The sequence below is a fragment of the Entelurus aequoreus genome, linkage group LG12 (assembly GCF_033978785.1).
Source record: "Entelurus aequoreus isolate RoL-2023_Sb linkage group LG12, RoL_Eaeq_v1.1, whole genome shotgun sequence".
Classification (NCBI taxonomy): domain Eukaryota; kingdom Metazoa; phylum Chordata; class Actinopteri; order Syngnathiformes; family Syngnathidae; genus Entelurus; species Entelurus aequoreus.
In genome coordinates this window covers 3881621-3905629 of record NC_084742.1, presented here as the reverse complement: position 1 = coordinate 3905629, position 24009 = coordinate 3881621, and the positions used below count along the sequence as shown (strand labels likewise).

The 24009-nt window shown below is 36.7% G+C and overlaps 1 protein-coding gene across 6 annotated transcripts in view; it reads right to left on the bottom strand.

Moving 5' to 3' along the window:
- cald1a (caldesmon 1a) overlaps positions 1–24009 on the bottom strand; it is a 494628-nt gene that overhangs the window by 367791 nt on the left and 102828 nt on the right. The window lies entirely within an intron of this gene.

The following is a 24009-nucleotide window of genomic DNA, read 5'->3' as shown; positions in this document are numbered from 1 at the left end:
TCCCTTGCAGACTGTATTGATATATATTGATATATAATGTAGGAAGCAGAATATTAATAACAGAAAGAAACAACCCTTTTGTGTGAATGAGTGTAAATGGGGGAGGGAGGTTTTTTGGGTTGGTGCACTAATTGTAAGTGTATCTTGGTTTTTTTATGTTGATTTAATTTAAAAAAAAAAAAAAAAAACCAAAAAAAAAACCGATACCGATAATAAAAAAAACGATACCGATCATTTCCGATATTACATTTTAACGCATATATCGGCCGATAATATCGGCCTGCCGATATTATCTGCTAAATTGAATTCTGTCTCTGTTTAATTCCTTGCTTCTTGTCTAGTTTAATAGATGTCATCAGTGTTTGAACCTGACATTTATTAAAGAGTAATCCCATTAGTAATTCAATTACTTTTTTTTTTGGTAAAGTGAAATGAAACTATAATCAATTACTTATTAAAAGTAATAATTAGGGATGTCCGATAATGGCTTTTTGCCGATATCCGATATTCCGATATTGTCCAACTCTTTAATTACCGATACCGATATCAACCGATACCGATATCAACCGAGTTATGCAGTCGTGGAATTAACACATTATTATGCCTAATTTGGACAACCGGGTATGGTGAAGATAAGGTACTTTTTAAAAAAATTAGTAAAATAAGATACATAAATTAAAAACATTTTCTTGAATAAAAAAGAAAGTACAACAATATAAAAACAGTTACATAGAAACTAGTAATGAATAATTAACTGTTAAAGGTTAGTACTATTAGTGGACCAGCACAATCATGTGTGCTTACGGACTGTATCCCTTGCAGACTGTATTGATATATATTGATATATAATGTAGGAACCAGAATATTAATAACAGGAAGAAACAACCCTTTTGTGTGAATGAGTGTAAATGGGGGAGGGAGGTTTTTGTTGGGTTGGTGCACTAATTGTAAGTGTATCTTGGGTTTTTTATGTTGATTTAATTTTTAAAAAAAAAGAAAAAAAAAAGATACAGATAATAAAAAAACCGACACCGATAATTTCCGATATTACATTTTAACGCATGTCCGATATTATCGGACATCTCTAGTAATAATCCGAACATTGTCTCAAAATGAAACAGACTCAGGCTCAACTCCAACACAGTTTGTTCCAGAGCGCCGTGATATTGAACACAGTGACATATTTATTCTTCCCCCCCCACCCCCCCAGTTTTTGCATAAAAACAGTTCACAGTGCATCTGAATGTTATTGCGCTATTAAAAGCACTCAGTGGCACAAAAGAAGGCTACGCTCAGGGGAGGGTCTGAAGTACATTTCCACCTCTTAAGAGTCCCCCAGCTTTTGACCAGTCGACATTTTTGAAGTGCGCCGGGATCCGACCTAAGTGCTCAAACGCCTCCCTCTTTGTAAAGGACTCTAAACCACACGCTTTTAGGAACAATTACCCTCAGCGGCGCTCAGCTCAAATAAATAAAGTGCAAGGGAGGCGGAGTGGCTGAGTGTCCCGACCTCGGCCCTCGTTAGCATAATTGCATCTCAAACCATCTTGAGAAAAAGGGAAGCCATCGAGAGTGTAAATGGTCACCTCGGTAATATCATCGCCGGTGGTGATAAAGCGAAGTGGACAAAAAACGTGCGACAGGTGAACACGTGAAGTCACTTCTTTTTAAATACGCGTGCAGGTGCCCCCAAAACGCCCGAGAAAGGATTTTTTACCTTTTTTTTAATATATATAAGATCCAGAACGACATATGCTCACAAGTAAGCTGCGCCAAACATCCTGGAGGCAATTTAACTGGAAGATGCTGGACGAAAATATCACCTTTTTTTTTTGTTGCGTTAGGTGTCTGTTCCCATAAATTATTGATGTGCAGAAAAACAAAGACAAACATTGTTGGCAGAAAAATGTCACGTTTTCTCTTCAGTTTCTGTTTTCAGCTCTGTAAGGCGAAGTCGTGATCAATTTGGGGGACAACACGGACCATCGGAACGTGTTTGCCAAACAAAACAATCCTCATCTACAATCTGGCTTCCTCTGCATTGGCCTTGGCAGGGTCATGCAGTAAGCCCCCCCTCCCAGTGAGACCATCACAGGGAAAGACGCTCTGAATCCCGAACCCCTTTTTAGAGATGCCGGGGATGTTGACTGTTGGATGCCGTACGGCAGGGGTGTCCATTTGTGGCCCCGCAGGTCATTTTTTAACGGCCCCACGGCACATTTTAAAAATACGATTGAAAACAATGAAAAACATGATAAGTGGTATAAAAGAGCAAACGGGTGAAATGTAACAGGAAAATGTCGCAATGTATACTCTAATAACACAAAGCTGCCATGTCATTATGAGTTATTGACCTATTCAAGGCTCCAATTACGTCACATCTGAGCTATTTTGGGGGAAAAATGTTGCATATTTTGTGTTTGCCATATAAAAAACTGAGCTGTTTTTTTTAAAGGGCCTAAAATGAACAAAGGAAAAACATAAACAACAATAAAACGTATAATTGACGGCGAGATTATTGTGTTAAAAGTAAACGGTAAAAAAAAAAATTGAATTTATTTTTTGATGCTATAATTATTTGGATCCCCAATAATTTGAGTGTGATTTGTTTTTAAGTGTCATTGCTCAAAAAATAACAATGAATTAAAATCAACGTTGTTATGAGTTATTGACCTTTTTAAGGCTCCAATTATTATATAATCTGAAATATTCCGCTTAAAAATTTTATTGTGTAAAAATATTGCATATTTTGTATTTTTTCCATAAAAAAAACAGGGTTTTCTTTGACAACAAGAGCATACAACTTAAATCTTTAAAAGCGTTATATTGACAGACAGACCTAATGTTGATCTAGAGCAGGGGTCACCAACGCGGTGCCCGCGGGCACCAGGTAGCCCGTAAGGACCAGATGAGTAGCCCGCCGGCCTGTTCTAAAAATAGCTCAAATAGCAGCACTTACCAGTGAGCTGCCTCTATTTTTTAAATGTTATTTATTTACTAACAAGCTGGTCTCGCTTTGCCCGACATTTTTAATTCTAAGAGAGACAAAACTCAAAAAGAATTTGAAAATCCAAGAAAATATTTTAAAGACTTGGTCTTCACTTGTTTAAATAAATTTATTAATTTTTTTACTTTGCTTCTGATAACTTTCAGAAGGACAATTTTAGAGAAAAAATACAACCTTAAAAATTATTTTAGGATTTTTAAACACATATACCTTTTTACCTTTTAAATTCCTTCCTCTTCTTTCCTGACATTTTAAATCAATGTTCAAGTAATTTTTTTTTTTAATTGTAAAGAATAATAAATACATTTTAATTTAATTCTTCATTTTAGCTTCTGTTTTTTCGACGAAGAGTATTTGTGAAATATTTCTTCAAACTTATTATGATTAAAATTCAAAAAAATTATTCTGGCAAATCTAGAAAATCTGTAGAATCAAATTTAAATCTTACTTCAAAGTATTTTGAATTTATTTAAAAAATTTTGTTCTGGAAAATCTAGAAGAAATAATGATTTTTCTTTGTTAGAAATATAGCTTGGTCGAATTTGTTATATATTCTAACAAAATGTAGATTGGATTTCAACCTATTTAAAACATGTCATCAAAATTCTAAAATTAATCTTAATCAGGAAAAATTACTAATGATGTTCCATAAATTCTTTTTTTAAGTTTTTCTCTTCTTTTTTTCGGTTGAATTTTAAATTTTAAAGAGTTAAATTGAAGATAAACTATGTTTCAAAATGTAATTGTCATTTTTTTCGTGTTTTCTCCTCTTTTAAACCGTTCAATTAAGTGTAAATATCATTAATTATTAATAATAACATAGAGTTAAAGGTAAATTGAGCAAATTGGCTATTTCTGGCAATTTATTGAAGTGTGTATCAAACTGGTAGCCCTTCGCATTAATCACTACCCAAGAAGTAGCTCTTGCTTTCAAAAAGGTTGGTGACCCCTGATCTAGAGATTTAAAACTTGAATAATAATAAAAATAATAATACTGAATAATGACACATTTTTAATATTTTTTGACCAAAACCCTTTTGTGGTCCCCGGGATCAAGCCTGAGTGGAGGCCTAAATGTATATTTTTTATACATATATTGTATTGGTTTTTAAAATATATGTATATGTATTTATATAACATAACATTTGTATATACTATTATTATTATTATTATTATTATTATTATTATTAAACATACAGTAAGTAATAAGAGGGGTGGGAGTACATAAGTTTTTACTTCTTCTCACTCCTTTTTGGATATGTTTACATTAATGTTTATTTTCATTTCTTGTTTCTTTTTGCTTTTTATTATTACTATTATTATTATTATTATTATTATTATTGTTTTTGTTATTCATTCTTGAATGGCTTTTTTGTTGTTTTTTTTGCAAAATGTGTTTGTTTTTGTTTTGTCTACATATTCGAAATAAACATGAAAGAAAGAAAGAAAGAAAGAAAATAAAACATATCAAAATGGTCCCCGCTTGCTTTGATTTTTCAGAATGCGGCCCTCAGTGGAAAAAGTTTGGACACCCCTGCCGTACGGAGAAACATGCGCACACAGACTTACTACATTGTAGGGTTGTCCCGATACCAAAATGTATTTTGATACTTTGATACTTTTCTAAATAAAGGGGACCACAAAAAATGTAATTATTGTCTTTATTTTAGCCAAAAATCTTACGGTACATTAAACATATGTTTCTTATTGCAATTTTGGCCTTAAATAAAATAGTGAACATTGTGGATAATGCATATGTTTAAGAGTTATTTCTTTATTCATAATCTTGTTTGAATCAGCTCATATTTTTCCATGTATACTCTGTATACTAGTTTCTCTTTGTCTTCAGATTGCCTGTTTAGACAGGGTCGTAAACCATCAGGAATGTGAACACAACCCCCAAGTCTCTCTTCTTATCAGTGTTGAGAGGAGGAGGGGGGGGGGGGGGGGGGGGGGGGGGATGGGGGCTTTCTTTGTGTGAAAAGAGTTGCTTTTTCCTTTGGAATGCCAGATCAACTTGGGCTATGCATTTGTATGTGTTGTTCGAGGCTGGTCTCTATTCTCAAATATTTGACAATAAATTACAAAATACCTATACTGTGCTTGGTGGTATCTCTGAGATCAGTTTATATGTCATCTAAGGAACTTGGGACTGACCAGCGTTTTACATCCCACTTGGAGGAACATCTGGTCAAACGCAACAACATACAAGACAACTTTTCGTTTAGTAGTAAGTAAGCAAACAAAGGCTCCTAATTGGTTTGCTGACATATGCAGTAACACATTGTGTCATTTTCCATTCTATTATTTTGTCAACATTATTAAGGACAAATGGTAGAAAATGAATTATTAATCTACTTGTTCCTTTACTGTTAATATCTGCTTACTTTCTCTTCCAACATGTTCTACCTACACTTCTGTTAATATGTAATAATCACTTATTCCTCTAATATTTGATACTTTACACTAGTTTTGGATGAAACCACAAATTTGGGTATCGATCCGATACCAAGTCGTTACAGGATCACACAATGGTCATAATTTAAGTCCTCATGTGTCCAGGGACGTACTTCCTGAGTTTATAAACAAAATATACATTTAAAAAAAACAAAAAAAGATTTTGTGATGCTAAAAAAATATTGATGTAATCATAGTAGTATCGACTAGATACACTCTTGTACTTGGTATCATTACAGTGGATGTCCGGTGTAGATCCACCCATGGCATTTGTTTACATTTTGACGCCGGTGAAAGCATGTTTAGCTATTCCTCGTCCTGCAGGGATGATACTTGTAAGAAACTCACTTTATTAGTCGCCATGGAGGCGAGGATTAGTGATTTAGAAGTAGCTACAACACTGCAGACTGTGGACGGACTTTAGCTGCTAGCGAGCTAGCCATGTCTTAAAGCACCTCTTCCTGAGGGCGTTTCAGTGTTATAACTTCACCTTTATCTTTAGTTTTTAAGCCAAAATGCGTCCGTTTTCCCTTTTCTGTCTACACACTGTGTCTGCTTGTAAGTACTCCGTGATTGTGCGCTGCCGAACATGCTCCCATGCTGGTAAAACGATGACGCACAGTCATGCCCGTTTAACGAACCGGTACTTTTTAGACGGGAAATAGTACAGAATATGATTCATTAGTATCGAGGTACTATACTAGTACCGGTATACCGTACAACTCTACTACATTGATATGCACACATAAACCCTACCACCCCTCTCCCATGCTTTTGCCACGTCAGCCCCCGCGGTATGACGGACTACAGAGCAGCGTCCTGGGCCCAGGCCGAAGTTTTTGTCTCGAGTTTGTGTGTGTCGTAAATGATGTCATTATTATTGTTTTTTTGCGGTCTCAAACTGAGCCTCTTAGAGCTTACCGTATTTCCCCGGACTATAAGGCGCACTTAAATCCTTTCATTTTCTCAAATATCGACAGGGATCGAAGGTTCATAATATAATCGCTTACGTGCAATGGTTTCTCCAGATTCTCTGAACCTTTTGATGATATTACGGAGCGTAGATGGTGAAATCTCTCAATTCCTTGCAATAGCTGGTTGAGAAATGTCGTTCTTTAAACTGTTGGACAATTTGCTCACACATTTGTTGACAAAGTGGTGACCCTCGCCCCGTCCTTGTTTGTGAATGACTGTTGTGAATGACGCAATTAGCCTGTTCACCTGTGGGATGTTCCAAATAAGTGTTTGATGAGCATTCCTCAACTTTCTCAGTCTTTTTTGCCACTAAAATGAGCTAATATTTGCAAAAAAACCAAGTTTTCCAGTTCGAACGTTAAATATCTTGTCTTTGCAGTCTATTCAATTGAGTATAGGTTGAAAAGGATTTGCAAATCATTGTATTCTGTTTTTATTTACCATTTACACAACGTGCCAACTTCACTGGTTTTGGGGTTTTGTATTTATTAACAAAAATATAGAGACAGTGCAGCAGGGAAGTGCACAGGAAGCATAGGGAAAGCTATCCACACTTGGGTACAAAGCAAAGCAAGAAGCACAATAATCCAGTTCTGTCCTGATTGCCAATCATGAACGGGTGAAGAAACCATTGCTCAGAAAGGGAAAAAAGGAGGCAAACAGGAAATGGAAACAAAAATAAGAGCGCTGGACAGGAAACAAACAAAACAAAAGAAGGTAATGATAATAATTGACCAAGATACTGATACGGCACTTCCACGTCGTGCACAGTAGAAGAAGAGTACAATATGATAAACTTTTAAGCCTGGAAAAATTTGGAAACGTAAAATATGAATCAGAATCAGAATCAGAATAGTTTTATTGCCATTGTTTGAGAACGGGTTCACAAACTAGGAATTTTTCTTGGTGCAATCGTGCAACATAAAACACATATAACACATATTTGGTAATAATAATAATAATATGGCTCCTTTTAGTAAACGTACTATACCTACAGAAAAATTGATCAAAATCCAACCCCTTTGCATTTGTTAAATGAGCACTGGAGCATATATCATTAGAATAGAATAGAATAGAGTTTTATTGTCATTATTACAGTGAACAGTTTCAAAGAACAACGAAATTAAGGTGCATACACAATATTTTAGCAATATAAATAGTAAAAAAAGATAAAAAAGGATATATGTATATATCCACACACATGCACATATCCATACATATGCATATATATACATATACACATATAACATTATTGCACATTATAGTCCAAAAAACCAAAAAGACATGACACATGAGGACATGACGGAGGCCTGGTAAATGCTACTATGGCTCTTGGGTAAAAACTAGGGGTGTGGGAAAAAATCGTTTCGAATTCAAATCGCCATTTTTACGTTGTACGATTCAGTATCGATTCTCATTTTTCCTAAATCGATTTAATTTTTAATTTAATTTAATTTAATTTATTTTTTTTATTAATCAATCCAACAAAACAATACACAGCAATACCATAACAATGCAATCCAGTTCCACAACCAAACCCGACCCAGCAACACTCAGAAGTGCAATAAACAGAGCAATTGAGAGGAGACACAAACGCCACACAGAACAAACCAAAAGTAGTCAAACAAAAATGAATATTATCAGCAACAGTATCAATATTAGTTACAATTTCAACATAGCAGTGATTAAAAATCCCTCATTGACATTATCATTAGACATTTATAAAAAAAATAAAAAATAAAAATGAACAATAGTGTCACAGTTAGGGATGATACTCGAAACCGGTTTTCCCGGTTGTTCGATAAGAAAAGAACCGAGTCCTCGGACTCAAATCCCTTTTTGAGAACCGGTACCCGTTATCGAGACCACTACAGTAAAGAAAGAGAGTTGGTTCTTTATTCGAATCCCGTCCCGACCAGAAATGCTCCGTGGGACATCACAAGAAATGACGTCACGTAGCTCAGTCATTAGGCGCAGATAGCGAAAGCAGGAAAACAATGGACGGGAAAAAGCGCTCCAAGGTGTAATAAAGTTCAAAACAAAAGCTATAATCCAATTAATAACTTTTCTGAGAGATTTGAGCAGGGTACAAACACATGACCAACACTTTTACGACCAAGCGGAAACATAGCAACCAGGCTAGCAACGCACCTCCTTTACGGCAGCTGTTGCAACGTTCTTAAAGCAACCGCAGCACATACATATATATACAACATATCTCCCTTTTTGAACTTTTGTTTTTCTTTCCTTGTAAACAAAACAAAATCACACTGTAGATGTGTTGTCTGTCTAATTATAAATAATGCAGACGAGGCGTGTTGGCTGAGTTCTTGACGTTTACTTCCACAGCGTGCTCATTCTTAGCTGCCGGGTGACGACATGCAACAACACTTTTCGGGGCTACCGCGCGTGCTTGTCACTCCCGTTGCATGCTGGGTAGTGTAGTTGTTATATTCCCTAGCTCGGGGGTCGGCAACCCAAAATGTTGAAAGAGCCATACTGGACCAAAAATACAAAAACAAATCTGTCTGGAGCCGCAAAAAAATAAAAGCCATATTACATGTGTCATGAGATATAAATTTAATTAAGAGGACTTAAAGGAAACTAAATGAGCTCAAATATAGCTACAAATGAGGCATAATGATGCAATATGTACATATCGCTAGCCTAAATAGCATGTTAGCATCGATTAGCTTGCAGTCATGCAGTGACCAAATATGTCTGATTAGCACTCCACACAAGTCAATAACATCAACAAAACTCACCTTTGTGCACTCATGCACAACGTTAAAAGTGTGGTGGACAAAATGAGACAGAAAAAGAAGTGGCATAAAACACGTCCTAGAAAGTCGGAGAAAGTTATACATGTAAACAAACTATACGGTGAGTTCAAGGACCGCCAAAATTAGTAGGACAAAACGGCGCTCGCCGAATACTCAAATCAGTGAAGCATGTTTAATATAAACAGTGTGATTTATAACAATTAGGGAGGTTTGTGTCATGTTTGTCCTCCTACAGAAACCATACTAAAACAAAAAAATAGATTTTTTTTCCATCATCTTTTTCCATTCTTCATACATTTTTGAAAAATCTCCAGAGAGCCACTAGGGCGGCGCTAAAGAGCCGCATGCGGCTCTAGAGCCGCGGGTTGCCGACCCCCGCCCTAGCTCATAACATCTTTCCCCATATAAGGAAATAATGTTAACTCAAAGTGTATTTCTTTTTTTAGCTTTAACTTTTTCATTTTTTAGCATTGTAACCACATCTGCAAAGAACTTTTCTCTTCATAGAATGTTCTTTCAATAAAGAAATAAAGTGCAAAAATGTCAAAGCATCATAACAAACAGTTATGTCAACTAGCAGCAGAAGTGCACTTTTTGGAGAGCTGTATTATTTTCAATTTTGTGCCCTAGGGACTGATTTTATTTAACACTATATTATTATTTATACACCTATAGTGATCACAGAGACAGGTTGTTTTTGTGTTACTGTATATATTTGTTTTTCTGAAAAATCCCACTTAATATACTTTGGGTAACAACAGTCAATATTTATTTATTTTATTTTATTTTTTTAGGGGGGTAACAGTCAATATTTATTTATTTATTAGATTAAATTGTTTTCTTATATAATAAAAGTGAGCTTTTGTTAAACCAAATATTGTGTGTTTTTTTCCATATACAACAACCTATCTGGACTCCATAAGAGAATCGATAAGGAATCGGTTCGATAAGAGGATTCGATAATAGGCTCGAACTCAATAATTCCTTATCAAACATCATCCCTAGTCACAGTGGCTTACACTTGCATCGCATCTCATAAGCTTGACAACACACTGTGTCCAATATTTTGACAAAGATACAATAAGTCATATTTTTGGTTCATTTAATAGTTCAAACAAATGTACATTATTGCAATCAGTAGATAAAACATTGTCCTTTACAATTATAAAAGCTTTTTACAAAAATCTACTACTCTGCTTGCATGTCAGCAGACTGGGGTAAATCCTGCTGAAATCTATGTATCCCATGAATAGACAATCCTTTGGAATCGGAAAAATATCGTTTTTGAATCGAGAATCGCGTTGAATCGAAAAAAATAAATAAATCGATTTATAATCGAATCGGGACCCCAAGAATCGATATTGAATCGAATCGTGGGACACCCAAAGATTCGCAGCCCTACTAAAAAGTGACTATCATTGCATACATACTGTCTAGTGCCAATTACTTGTGCTCTCATGCGACCAAACCTCATAACACACAGGAAATACAAACTAAATATATTCCTGTTTTTAGTGTTTGTAGTGCACGCAAACGCGGCAACTTCTCGCCCTTTTGTGATAAAATGGCAACCAAGGTAATCAGAAAGGTTAACCAACGAAGGAGATTTCTCTACAGAATCTCCTCTCTGGTCAACAAAAGCACCATGAGGATTCTGGCGGGAACTCTCGTTCAACCCTTTTTCGATTACGCATGCACATCCTGGTACCCTAGCACCTCCAAAACCCTCAAATCTAAACATCTCAGAACAAGCTAGTCAGGTTACTTCTAGACCTCCACCCCAGATCCCACCTCACTCCTACCCACTTCTCTAAAGTGGGCTGGCTCAAGGTGGAGGACAGAGTTAAACAACTTGCACTGAGCCTAGTCTATAAAATCCGCTACACCTCCCTGATACCGAAGTACATGTCAAACTACTTCCTTAACAACACCAGGGGGTGCTCCACTAACCACGTTAAACCCAGATTCCGAACTAACAAAGGTCTTAACTCATTCTCTTTCTATGCCACATCAATGTGGAATGCGCTCCCAACAGGTATAAAAGAAAGGGCATCTCTATCCTCCTTCAAAACCGCAATAAAAGTTCACCTCCAGGCAGTTACAACCCTAAACTAACACCCTCCCCGGATTGCTAATAATCAAATGTAAACAATCAAATGCAGATACTTTTTCTTATGCCTTCTGATATCTCTCTCTCTCTCTCTCTCTCTCTCTCTCTCTCTCTCTCTCTCTCTCTCTCTCTCTCTCTCTCTCTCTCTCTCTCTCTCTCTCTCTCTCTCTCTCTCTCTCTGTCCACTACTTGATGTCCATACCCCCCCCGCCCCCCTCCACACCCCTGATTGTAAATAATGTAAATAATTCAATGTGATTATCTTGTGTGATGACTGTATTATGATGATAGTATAAATGATAGTATATATCTGTATCATGAATCAATTTAAGTGGACCCCGACTTAAACAAGTTGAAAAACTTATTCGGGTGTTACCATTTAGTGGTCAATTGTACGGAATATGTACTTCACTGTGCAACCTACTAATAAAAGTCTCAATCAATCAATCAATCAATCAATCAATGTAATTGCTGAGCACACCCGGGACAGCCAGGTTTTGTTTACCATCTCGCAAAAGCCACAGATCAATTACCTCTCTCTCTCTGGTTTGATAATTGCAGAGCAGAAAGATGCGTGGTTACACTTCTGCCAGCTCGGAGACACTTTGGACAGTGGCTCAAAGTCAACGGCGAGGCGGGATAAAAACGCTGGCGGCGTCTTTTAGCAAATAATATGATCTGTGTAAGGGGAAAGGGGACGGGAAAAAAAAGAATCGATACTATTAAAAATGAAGGATGGTCTGACAGAAAGCCTTTCAAAGTGTCAGAATTAATAAAAAAAGATGGCGCTGGGGTAATTAGCCGGTGTCAGGGAGGCACGGCGCTCCGACGTGACCTTGCGTGGAATTAACATTCACGCCGTAAAGCGAGCGGCAGTCAATCTCACGTAGATGGTTGCCGTGTCAACCGGGCCAGACGGTAAACGGGACACTTGTCGGTCACTCGGACAATTACTCAAAATGGTGACCGTCACTCAAATGTTAATTGGGTAAATGCAGAGGGAAGTAAATGACAAAATAAAAAACCGAAGACATTTAAAAAATAAATAAATAAATAAAAAATATATTTAAAAAAAAATATATATATACAAAATTACAATGCATTCGGAAAGTATTCACAGCGCTTTACATTTCCCAATTTTTTTATTTGTTTTATTAAATCAACATAAAAAACACGAGATCCACTTACAAGCACACTGCAAAAACTGAAATCTAAGTAAGATGAAATATCTCAAATAAGGGTGATATTTGCTTATTTTCTGTCTGATAAAATAATCCTTCTCACTAGGGATGTCCGATAATGCCTTTTTGCCGATATCCGATATTCCGATATTGTCCAATTCTTTAATTACCGATACCGATATCAACCGATATATGCAGTCGTGGAATTAACACATTATTATGCCTAATTTGGACAACCAGGTATGGTGAAGATAAGGTACTTTTTTAAAAAATTAGTAAAATAAGATAAATAAATTAAAAACATTTTCTTGAATAAAAAAGAAAGTACAACAATATAAAAACAGTTACATAAAAACTAGTAATGAATGAAAATTAGTAAAATTAAGTGTTAAAGGTTAGTACTATTAGTGGACCAGCAGCACACACAATCATGTGTGCTTACGGACTGTATCCCTTGCAGACTGTATTGATACACACTACCGTTCAAAAGTTTGGGGTCACATTGAAATGTCCTTATTTTTGAAGGAAAAGCACTGTACTTTTCAATGAAGATAACTTTAAACTAGTCTTAACTTGAAAGAAATACACTCTATACATTGCTAAGGTGCTAAATGACTATTCTAGCTGCAAATGTCTGCTTTTTGGTGCAATATCTACATAGGTGTATTTCCAGCAACTATCACTCCAGTGTTCTAATGGTACAATGTGTTTGCTCGTTGGCTCAGAAGGCTAATTGATGATTAGAAAACCCTTGTGCAATCATGTTCACACATCTGAAAACACTTTAGCTCGTTACAGAAGCTACAAAACTGACCTTCCTTTGAGCAGATTGAGTTTCTGGAGCATCACATTTGTGGGGTCAATTAAACGCTCAAAATGGCCAGAAAAAGAGAACTTTCATCTGAAACTCGACGGTCTATTCTTGTTCTTAGAAATGAAGGCTATTCCACAAAATTGTTTGGGTGACCCCAAACTCTTGAACGGTAGTGTGTATGTATTAGGGCTGCAACAACTAATCGATTAAATCGATTAAAATCGATTATTAAAATAGTTGCCGATTAATTTAGTCATAGATTCCTTTTGATCTATGCTATGCGCATGCGCAGAGAGTTTTATTTTTATTTATTTTTAATAATTTGTTTTAATTTTTTTTTAATAAACCTTTATTTATAAACTGCAACATTTACAAACAGCTGAGAAACAATAATCAAAATAAGTATGGAGCCAGTATGCTGGTTTTTTTCAATAAAATACTGGATAGGATAGAAATGTAGTTTGTCTCTTTTATCCGATTATTAATCGAAGTAATAATCGACAGATTAATCGATTATCAAATTAATCGTTAGTTGCAGCCCTAATATATATATATATACACTGCAAAAACTGAAAAGATTAAATATCTCAAATAAGGGTGATATTTGCTTATTTTCTGTCTGATAAGATAATTCTTCTCACTAAGCAGATTTTATGTTGTTTTTGTTAACAGAGTTAAACGAACGGTACCCAAGAACCTAAACTAACACTGAATGAGGAGCAAACAAATACGCAGCAGGCGGCAGGTAATGTGAAAAGGGAAGAACAAAATTTATTAGCACCTGTGCAGCACATATACAATCAGGGCATGTCACGTGACCAGCAAGTGGCCAATCAGTCATTGAGAGCACAAGAGACAATACATCAACACTCCCACTAGCTCTCATACTGTTAACATCATCATAAAAATAAAAACATTTGAAACAAAATCAAAAATCACATGTCATAAATCACATGAATTATTCTCCAAACATAAAGCTTGAGAATTTCGACAATTTGCATTTGGTTGCAGGCTTTGTCATTACATCTGCTACCATTTGATCTGTGGGAAGATATTGTAGACATATTTTACCATCATTCACAGCTGATCTGACAAAATGATATTTTATGTCGACATGTTTGCATCGCTGTCTGTTTACAGGATTCTTGGCTAATGCAATTGCACCCTGGTTATCCTCATAAACCTTTGGTGTAGCAGACTGACTCCCATCAATGCCATTTAAAAGTTGGACTAAATACATACATTCTTGTGTAGTTGCAGCTAAGGCCATATATTCTGCCTCACATGTTGACAGTGCAACTGTTGGTTGCTTTTTGGTCTTCCATGAAACCAAAGGACCATTTTCACACAAGCTTATACAATATCCAGTTGTACTCCTTCTATCAGTGGCGTCAGTCGCCCAATCGGCATCACTGTAAGCATGTAGACTCAAACCATTTTCACAATATTTGTAACACAAAACTTTGTCTGTTGTACCTTTTAGATATCTCAGCACATGTTTCACAGTAACCCACTGTTCCTCTGTTGGATTACTAAAGTATTGTGACAATTTGGTTACTACAAAGCTTAAATCTGGTCTTGTACATGTACTCAGGTAGATCAAACTTCCTACTACTTCTCTGTACAATTTTACATCTGACAAGATACGTAGCTAAGGGATATAGTCAGAAAATGGGCGTTGACTATGACGAGACGTTCTCTCCTACAGCTAACTTGACCAGTGTCCGTGTTATCATGCAAAAATGACAAAGCTAGAGTCAAGGTGTGAAGAGGGTATTTTTGTAGGATATGACAAAAATAGCCCGGCCTACATAGTCTATTATCCTGGCACTCATAGAGTGAAAAAGCACAGACTTGTGAAATTTTCATGCAGGAAGATTACTGAGCAGCAGAGTAGCTACTGCCAGCGGAGCAACCGTCATCTTCAAGGAGGGTGAAGACGTCCTACAACACAGAAACGGTACACAATTCTATATCCATGAACACAATAGATTGTACTATTTACACACAGTGGAGAAAAATGAATGTGATGACCAGTGTATGGGATGTAATGATTTACAGACATGGCATGAGATCCTAGGTCACTGTAATTACGCAGATGTAGAACAATTACAAAATGTTGTTTCTGGTATGACTATTAAAGGTAAAGTAGACAAGTCAACATTACAATGTGATGTCTGTACACAAGGCAAGTTTGTCCAAACTAGAAACAGGAAGCCTGATATGAGGGCCAAAGCTCCTCTAGATTTGGTACACACTGATTTAGCAGGACCAATAGCCACAGAGTCTAAGGATGGGCATAAATATGCATTATGTTTTACGGATGATTATTCCAGTGCAATGTTTACTTATTTTCTTAAAAATAAGAGTGACACAGTCCAAGCAACTGAAAAGTTCTTAGCAGACGTAGCCCCTTATGGGAAGGTCAGATGTATTAGGTCTGATATGGGTACGGAATTCACTGGTAAGAATTACCAAACACTGCTTCGTACTAATAGAATCCGACATGAGACGTCGGCACCGTACTCGCCGCATCAAAACGGTACTGCTGAACGCAGTTGGCGAACCTTATTTGACATGGCTAGGTGTATGCTCATAGAGAGCGAGTTACCTAAGTGTTTGTGGACATATGCAGTGCAGACAGCTGCTGTCATTAGAAATAGGTGTTTTAACAGACGCACTAAAAAGACTCCTTACCAACTGTTGACTGGAAAAAGACCAAATGTATCTAGAATGCAAAAGTTTGGGTCAACATGTTATGCATATAAACAGGACAAGAAAAAGCCCATCACTCAAAACCTCTTCCGCGTTTCTCAATGCAGTAATTGCAGTCTCTGCACGTATCATATATTCAGTCACACTTTCACTGCTCAACTTTTGCAGTGAAGTAAGTTCAGTATACAAACTGATTACACGTGGCTTCCCTTTACCTGCGTAGTATCCCCTCAGGATTTTCAACGCCTCGCGCCCATTGTCTGCTGCCTCCCTCATTACAAGGGACAGACTCTTATCGTCGAGGAATTGTATGAGCTCCGCGTAGGCTTCACCATTCTTTTCTGCATCTGCAGCGCGGACAGCAGCCGTTGCTCCTTCTGCTGGCGGTGTCAAGATTGTGTCTCTTAGTTTCTGTAGGCGAAGGTGGCCTAAAAATTTGGTCTCCCATAATTCATAGTTCTTTTCGTCTCCGTCAAAGACGAGTCGATACCATCGACCACCACCAGTACCTCCATCTCTACAAGCCATGGTGCTAGTAGTAGTAGCCTACTACTAAAACTAAGACACGCCGTTTTATCTCGGTGGCTCACCGGTAAAATAAATATCCTCTTGGGTAAACTCGACCTGGGCCCATAACCTGTTAACAGAGTTAAACGAACGGTACCCAAGAACCTAAACTAACACTGAATGAGGAGCAAACAAATACGCAGCAGGCGGCAGGTAATGTGAAAAGGGAAGAACAAAATTTATTAGCACCTGTGCAGCACATATACAATCAGGGCATGTCACGTGACCAGCAAGTGGCCAATCAGTCATTGAGAGCACAAGAGACAATACATCAACAGTTTTACTTGTTTTAAGTGTTTTGCTCCTAAATGATCTCAGTAAGATATTCCAGCTTGTTGCTGAGATTTTGTGACCTATATTGAGTAAAACATGCTTGAAACTAGAATATCAACTGTTGCAAAGCTGTGTCATCAACACTCACAAGTAGAAAACTACTTTTTTAAAGTCATCATTTCTTATTTCAAGCATGTAAAAAAAAAAAATCATGACTTTGACACAATTGTGTCTCATAATCAAAACAGATGACAGCCAAATGGACTTTGCTGTTTTATTTCCAATGAAACAATAGAAAATACGTTCTCCTATAGTAGTACAGTTGTTATTAGTGAGAATATACTTATTTTAAGCTATTTTTGGGTTCATTGAGGTTAGCTAATTTTACTTGTTTTGGAAAGTCTTGACAAGCCACATTTTCTTGTTCTTTTGGCAGATCATTTTGCTTAGTTCAAATAAAATACCCCTCATTTTTGTATTTTTTTTTTCTTGTTTTTGAACACTGACTTTTTTGCAGTGTACAAAATGACAATGCATCCGGAAAGTATTCACAGCGCTTTACATTTCCCAAATTGTGTTATTTTACAGCTGTATTCCATTATTTTATGTCCTCAAAATTCTACACACAATACCCCATATAGACAAGTGAATTATATTTATATAGCGCTTTTCTCTAGTGACTCATAGCGCTTTTACATAGTGAAACCCAATATCTAAGTTGCATTTACACCAGTTTGGGTGGCACTGGGAGCAGGTGGGTCAAGTGTCTTGCCCAAGGACACAACAGCAGTGACTAGGATAACGGAAGCGGGGATCGAACCTGGAACCCTCAGGTTGCTACCAACCGAGCTATTCTCATGTACAGAAGTATTCAGACCCTGTGCTCAATACTTAGTTGATGCACCTTATTATCTGCCAATAGAAGAAGAACATTTGGCTTGTCAGGACTTTCCAAAACAAGTAAAATTAGCTAACCTCAATGAACCCAAAAATAGCTTAAAATAAGTATATTCTCACTAATAACAAGTGCACTTTTCTTGGTAGAAAAAAAGAGACCTTTTTGCTCAATATGTTGAAAAATATTCTTAAATTAAGTAAATGCCAGTGCCATTATCTTGACATAATGGTATGCGCATCATGATTTTTTTTTTCATGCTTGAAGTAAGAAATGATGACTTTAAAAAAGTAGTTTATACTTGTGAGTGTTGACGACACAGCTTTGCAACAGTTGATATTCTAGTTTCAAGCATGTTTTACTCAATATAGCTCATCAAATCTCAGCTACAAGCTGTAATATCTTACTGAGATCATTTAGGAGCAAAACACTTAAAACAAGTAAAACACTCTAACATAAAATCTGCTTAGTGAGAAGAATGATCTTATTTGAGATATTTCATCTTACTTAGATTTCAGTGTTTGCAGTGTGGGAGACTAGTCAGGATAGAGGGAAAGATGAATGCAGCAAAGTACAGAGACATCCTGGATTAAAACTAATGCCTCCCATCCAACCTGGGTGAAATGGGTGAAACTGTCCAAAGATAGGTGTGCCAAGCTTGTGGCATCGTACTCAAAAAGACTTGAGGCTGTAATTGCTGCCAAAGGCGCATCAACTAAGTATTGAGCAAAGGATGTGAAAACGTACAGTATGGACATGTTTTTTTTTTTTAAATTTGTTATAAATATGCAAAAAAAATGTAAAAACTTTTTACATTGTCATTTTTCAACTTTGTCAACTGTTTACATTGTCATTTTTCATTCTCTGTAGAATTTTGAGGAAGAAAATGAACCTATTCCATTTTAGAATAAGGCAATTACATAACCAAAAATATGGAAAAAAGTAAAGCACTGTGAATACTTTCCGAATGCACTGTACAGTCAAAACTCGGGTTTCATGGGCCTCACTTTTTATGTGATACATTTTAGACCTCATTTTCATATTCCCTCTGGATTATCATATGGTTAATCCTTTTGTCCCTAAACAAATATTCTTACGTGTTGGGACTCAGTCTCTGCTTTTTGTAACCTGTAATGATACAACTGGAAATATGTGATGCATTATTATTATTATTATGCATGTTCGAAATAAGATGAAACTGAATTTCACTGAACCCGGGGACAACTAATTTAATTATCTTTAAAGCCAAACAGGACATAAAAAGTTATTTTGTTTTCGAAAGGGTAGAAACATATTGGATTCATATTTCTTACAGCTATTTTTTGCTCAAATTTCTCAATAAACTTAAGTTCTGGACAAAATTATCAAACAGGTATTTTTTTTTCTACATTTTGACCATTTTGAAAGGCCTTTTGGTCCGATACAGGTTTAAATTGGTAAAAAATAGGTCATGTTGTGCAAATTTATACTAATTGAAAACTCCGACATAATTTGAACAAAATGCATTGAAAGGGTGCAAATACAATAAAGAGTCAAAAACAAACAAACCAAGAAAAAAAAGTATATATTTTATGTCCTTTGAAAAATAAAGGACAGAAATAAAATAAAATAAACACATATACATATATACATATATATATATATATATATATATATATATATATATATATATATATATATATATATATATATATATATATATATATGTCTTAATTAGATTATCCAAAAAAATAGTGCTCGATACCGTGGTAGAGCGTAATATGTATGTGTGAAAGAAAAAAAAAATCACAAGACTATTTCATTTCTACAGGCCTGTTTCATGAGGGGTTTCCTCAATCATCAGGAGATCTCCTGAGGATTGAGGAAACCCCTCATGAAACAGGCCTGTAGAGATGAAATAGTCTTGTGATTTTTTTTCCCACACATACATATATATATATACATACACCCATACATATATATATATAAATATATATATTAATATAATTATTATAATATAATAAATAATATTATTAATGTATTATTATTTCTTTTTTGTTTATTTACTTGATGTATTTGTAGATATTACTTTTTTTTTGCAGTTTCTTTTTTTGTGGGTGGGGGGGTGGTATGGTTGGGATATAAACAAAAAATATTCTGACATTTAGGGTAGACAACAGATATATGATGTATGTGAATATGATGTAATGGATAGGAATGTCTGATGCTGGATGTAAAAAAAAAATTAAAAAAATAATAATACAAATAAAAAATAAATAAAAATAAATGACATATGTGCTGTTTGGTTTTGCAGCATACTGTGGAGTAACTGTCAGTGTATTGTACACCTGTGTAAGAATTGGGCAAAAACATTTCAAAATTCAACATGTAAATCATGACTAAAATGACAATGATTATGGCCAAAATACAGCAGAAATGTACTGAAAGGACAAAAAAAGCCAGCGTTTGTCCCTTTAGGGTTACTGAGTAAGTCAGCCACTATGGGGCCGAAGAAAGTTGCGTGTGCCAGCACTTTGACAAGGAAAGTGAGAAACGCTATTGAAGTCAAAAAATAATTTGAAGCAAAGCATGAAGGTCATGTCCCCTCTCGTCTTCTCTCTCATTGTCGTTTTTGCCGACCCCGGGATGCAGAGAAGTCAGACAAGTGGCGTCCGCCCTGATATGGGTAGGTTGTGAGTTCAAACCCCGGCCGAGTCAAACCAGCCGATATTATCGGCCGATATATGCGTTAAAATGTAATATCGGAAATTATCGGTATCGTTTTTTTTATTATCAGTATCGTTTTTGTTTTGTTTTTTGTTTTTTTTAATTTTTTTTATTTTTTATTAAATCAACATAAAAAACACAAGATACACTTACAATTAGTGCACCAACCCAAAAAACCTCCCTCCCCCATTTACACTCATTCACACAAAAGGGTTGTTTCTTTCTGTTATTAATATTCTGCTTCCTACATTATATATCAATATATATCAATACAGTCTGCAAGGGATACAGTCCGTAAGCACACATGATTGTGCGTGCTGCTGGTCCACTAATAGTACTAACCTTTAACAGTTAATTTTACTCATTTTCATTCATTACTAGTTTCTATGTAACTGTTTTTATATTGTTGTACTTTCTTTTTTAGTCAAGAAAATGTTTTTAATTTATTTATCTTATTTTACAAATTTTTTTAAAAAGTACCTTATCTTCACCATACCTGGTTGTCCAAATTAGGCATAATAATGTGTTAATTCCACGACTGCATATATCGGTTGATATCGGTATCGGTTGATATCGGTATCGGTAATTAAGGAGTTGGACAATATCGGAATATCGGCAAAAAGCCATCATCGGACATCCCTACCAAAGACTATAAAAATGGGACCCATTACCTCCCTGCTTGGCGCTCAGCATCAAGGGTTGGAATTGGGGGTTAAATCACAAAAAATGATTCCCGGGCGCGGCCACCGCTGCTGCTCACTGCTCCCCTCACCTCCCAGGGGGGTGATCAAGGGTGATGGGTCAAATGCAGAGAATAATTTCGCCACACCTAGTGTGTGTGTGACGATCATTGGTACTTTCACTTAAAAAGAAACCTTATTTTTAGGGAAAACGCAGGTAACAAAAAAAAACCAAAATCGAATATGTGCAGCTGGGAAGTGAAGAAAGAGAAAAGAGGCGTATGAAGCACATCCAGAGGACAGGGCTGGCATAAGAAGCGCACTGATTGGCAACCAGGGACGGGTGAGGGAGCCAGCGCACAGACCAGAGGAGTGGTGGTAAACAGGAAGTGGCAAGAAAAATAAAGAGCGTTGGACAGGAAATAATTCAACATACAAGAAACTATTGAGATCAAGACAAAAAAAAAAAAAAAGATGTTGAATGGCACATTTTTTTCATTGAAAAAATCTGGAGGCAGCAGAAAACATTAAAAAAATGAAACTCAGCAGCCGATATTGACAGTAAAAAGTTGTTCTCGCAATTGTTGGATATGAATTCAAACCATAACCAAGCATGCATCACTATAGCTCTTGTCTCAAATTAATAATAATAAATAATACTAATTAATTACATTTGTAACGCACTTTACATGGGTTAAAATCTCAACGTGCTACAAAGTATAAAAAAAATAAATAAAAAAATAGCAAGTTAGAATATATAATACAAAATTAAAATAGAAATGAAAACATGACACACACTAGACCAGGGGTCGGCAACCTTTACCACTCAAAGAGCCATTTTGGCAAGTTTGACAAATTAAAGAAAATAATGGGAGCCACAAAATTTTTTTTAAAATTTCAAATGAAAATCATGCATACAAAGCTTAAATTGCTTTGTGCTATGTTAACCAGGGGTATCAGACACACGCACCGGCACGCACCTTAATATGGAAATTCAATGTTAGTGCGGCCCGCCAGTTTTGAATGAATGGCGCTTGATATGTCAGGAAAGAAGAGGAAGGAATTTAAAAGGTAAAAAGGTATATGTGTTTAAAAATCCTAAAATCATTTTTAAGGTTGTATTTTTTCTCTAAAATTGTCTTTCTGAAAGTTATAAGAAGCAAAGTAAAAAAAATAATGAATTTATTTAAACAAGTGAAGACCAAGCCTTTAAAATATTTTCTTGGATTTTCGTATTCTATTTGAGTTTTGTCTCTCTTAGAATTAAAAATGTCGGGCAAAGCGAGACCAGCTTGCTAGTAAATAAATAACATTTAAAAAATAGAGGCAGCTCACTGGTAAGTGCTGCTATTTGAGCTATTTTTAGAACAGGCCAGCGGGCTACTCATCTGGTCCTTACGGGCTACCTGGTGCCCGCGGGCACCGCGTTGGTGACCCCTGGTTTAATGCATCCAGCGGGGCGTCGCAACGAAATTAAGCATGATAATGTGTTAATTCCACGACTGTATATATCGGTATCGGTTGATATCGGTGTCGGTAATTAAGAGTTGGACAATATCGGAATATCGGCAAAAAACGATGCTTTAGTTTTCACACAATTCAGTCCATGGTACACGTTACTAGTGAATTGTGAGGTTTGACTGCACAACAAAAAAAGAAAACCTTCACTTTTGAAGACACGACCTAAAACCCTACATGCTGTGCGGCCGCTGCTATTCCTCGTGGGCTTGCACACATCTTTTTGCACTCTGACCGCCAGAGAAATCTATCACTCGACATTTCGGAGGTGGCGCAGGACCCCGGTTGCCCAAACACACAGCGGCGCCGGCGGGGGGTCCCCGCCCGCCTGCTGGCGTCAGCTCCAACCGAAGGCCAAAACGCGAGCGCCGCGGAAGCGAAAGTGCAAACGTGGGAAGGATCCCCGCTGTTGCCGCGAGCCACGCTCGCGTACGGCAGCGCGGGCGAGGCGTTATGTAAGGTAGCGAGGAGGAGAGAGAGAGAGAGAGAGGCTGTTTCCACCCACCAGGACGGCTCTTCATGCGATCCACGCACAGCAGCTCACGTGTCACAAAAGCGCCCCGACCTTTCTGTAACGCACTAGAACAGTGTCCCCCACCTTTTTTTGCACCACGGACCGGTTCAATGTAGGCGGTACTTTCAGGGACCGGCTTCCCGCTTGTGCCAAATAAATACAGCAAGAATTAAAGCTGCAAGCAGCGTTGGTCGGGTCCGCATTTTGGCAGGTGCTAGTCCTAGGTGTCCCAATACTAGTCCTGAGTGAGACCTACATAGAGGTTTTTGTTTCGTGTCTCTACGATATTGGTACTGGGAGTTAGAGGAAGTTGTGTCTGAGTTGACATTGTCATTATAGGGTATTGTGTGTATTGAGGCCAAAGAAGGAATAATTGCATTTTCGTTGTCATTTTTGGCACCGGAGCAACTTTAGTGCTGCGGGACTTTGAAGGCTTGTAAAATCAAAACCGTACTACTAATAAGAAAGCTTTCGTCAACTTTTAATCAGAAAGGTTCAATCTATTTCCTGTAGCAGTTTGAAGCCGAAACGACAAACGCGCTCGGCGCAGATAATGTTTGATGTTTGGTGACCGGGTGTAACAAAAATGTTGTTTTGAAGGAGGAATAGCAAACTTCCTGTTGATTTTTGCTGAAGGATGTCAATCTATGAAATGTAGGTCTAGGCGAGACCTACGTAGAGGTATTTGTTTCATGTCTCTAAGACGTTCCTACCGGAAGTTACAAGCAGTTTTGTCTGAGTTGTCCTCTGAGGAGCAGTTTTTTCTGGTTTTTTCAAAAATTATGTAGAGCACAATTTTGAGCTTTGGGGTTCG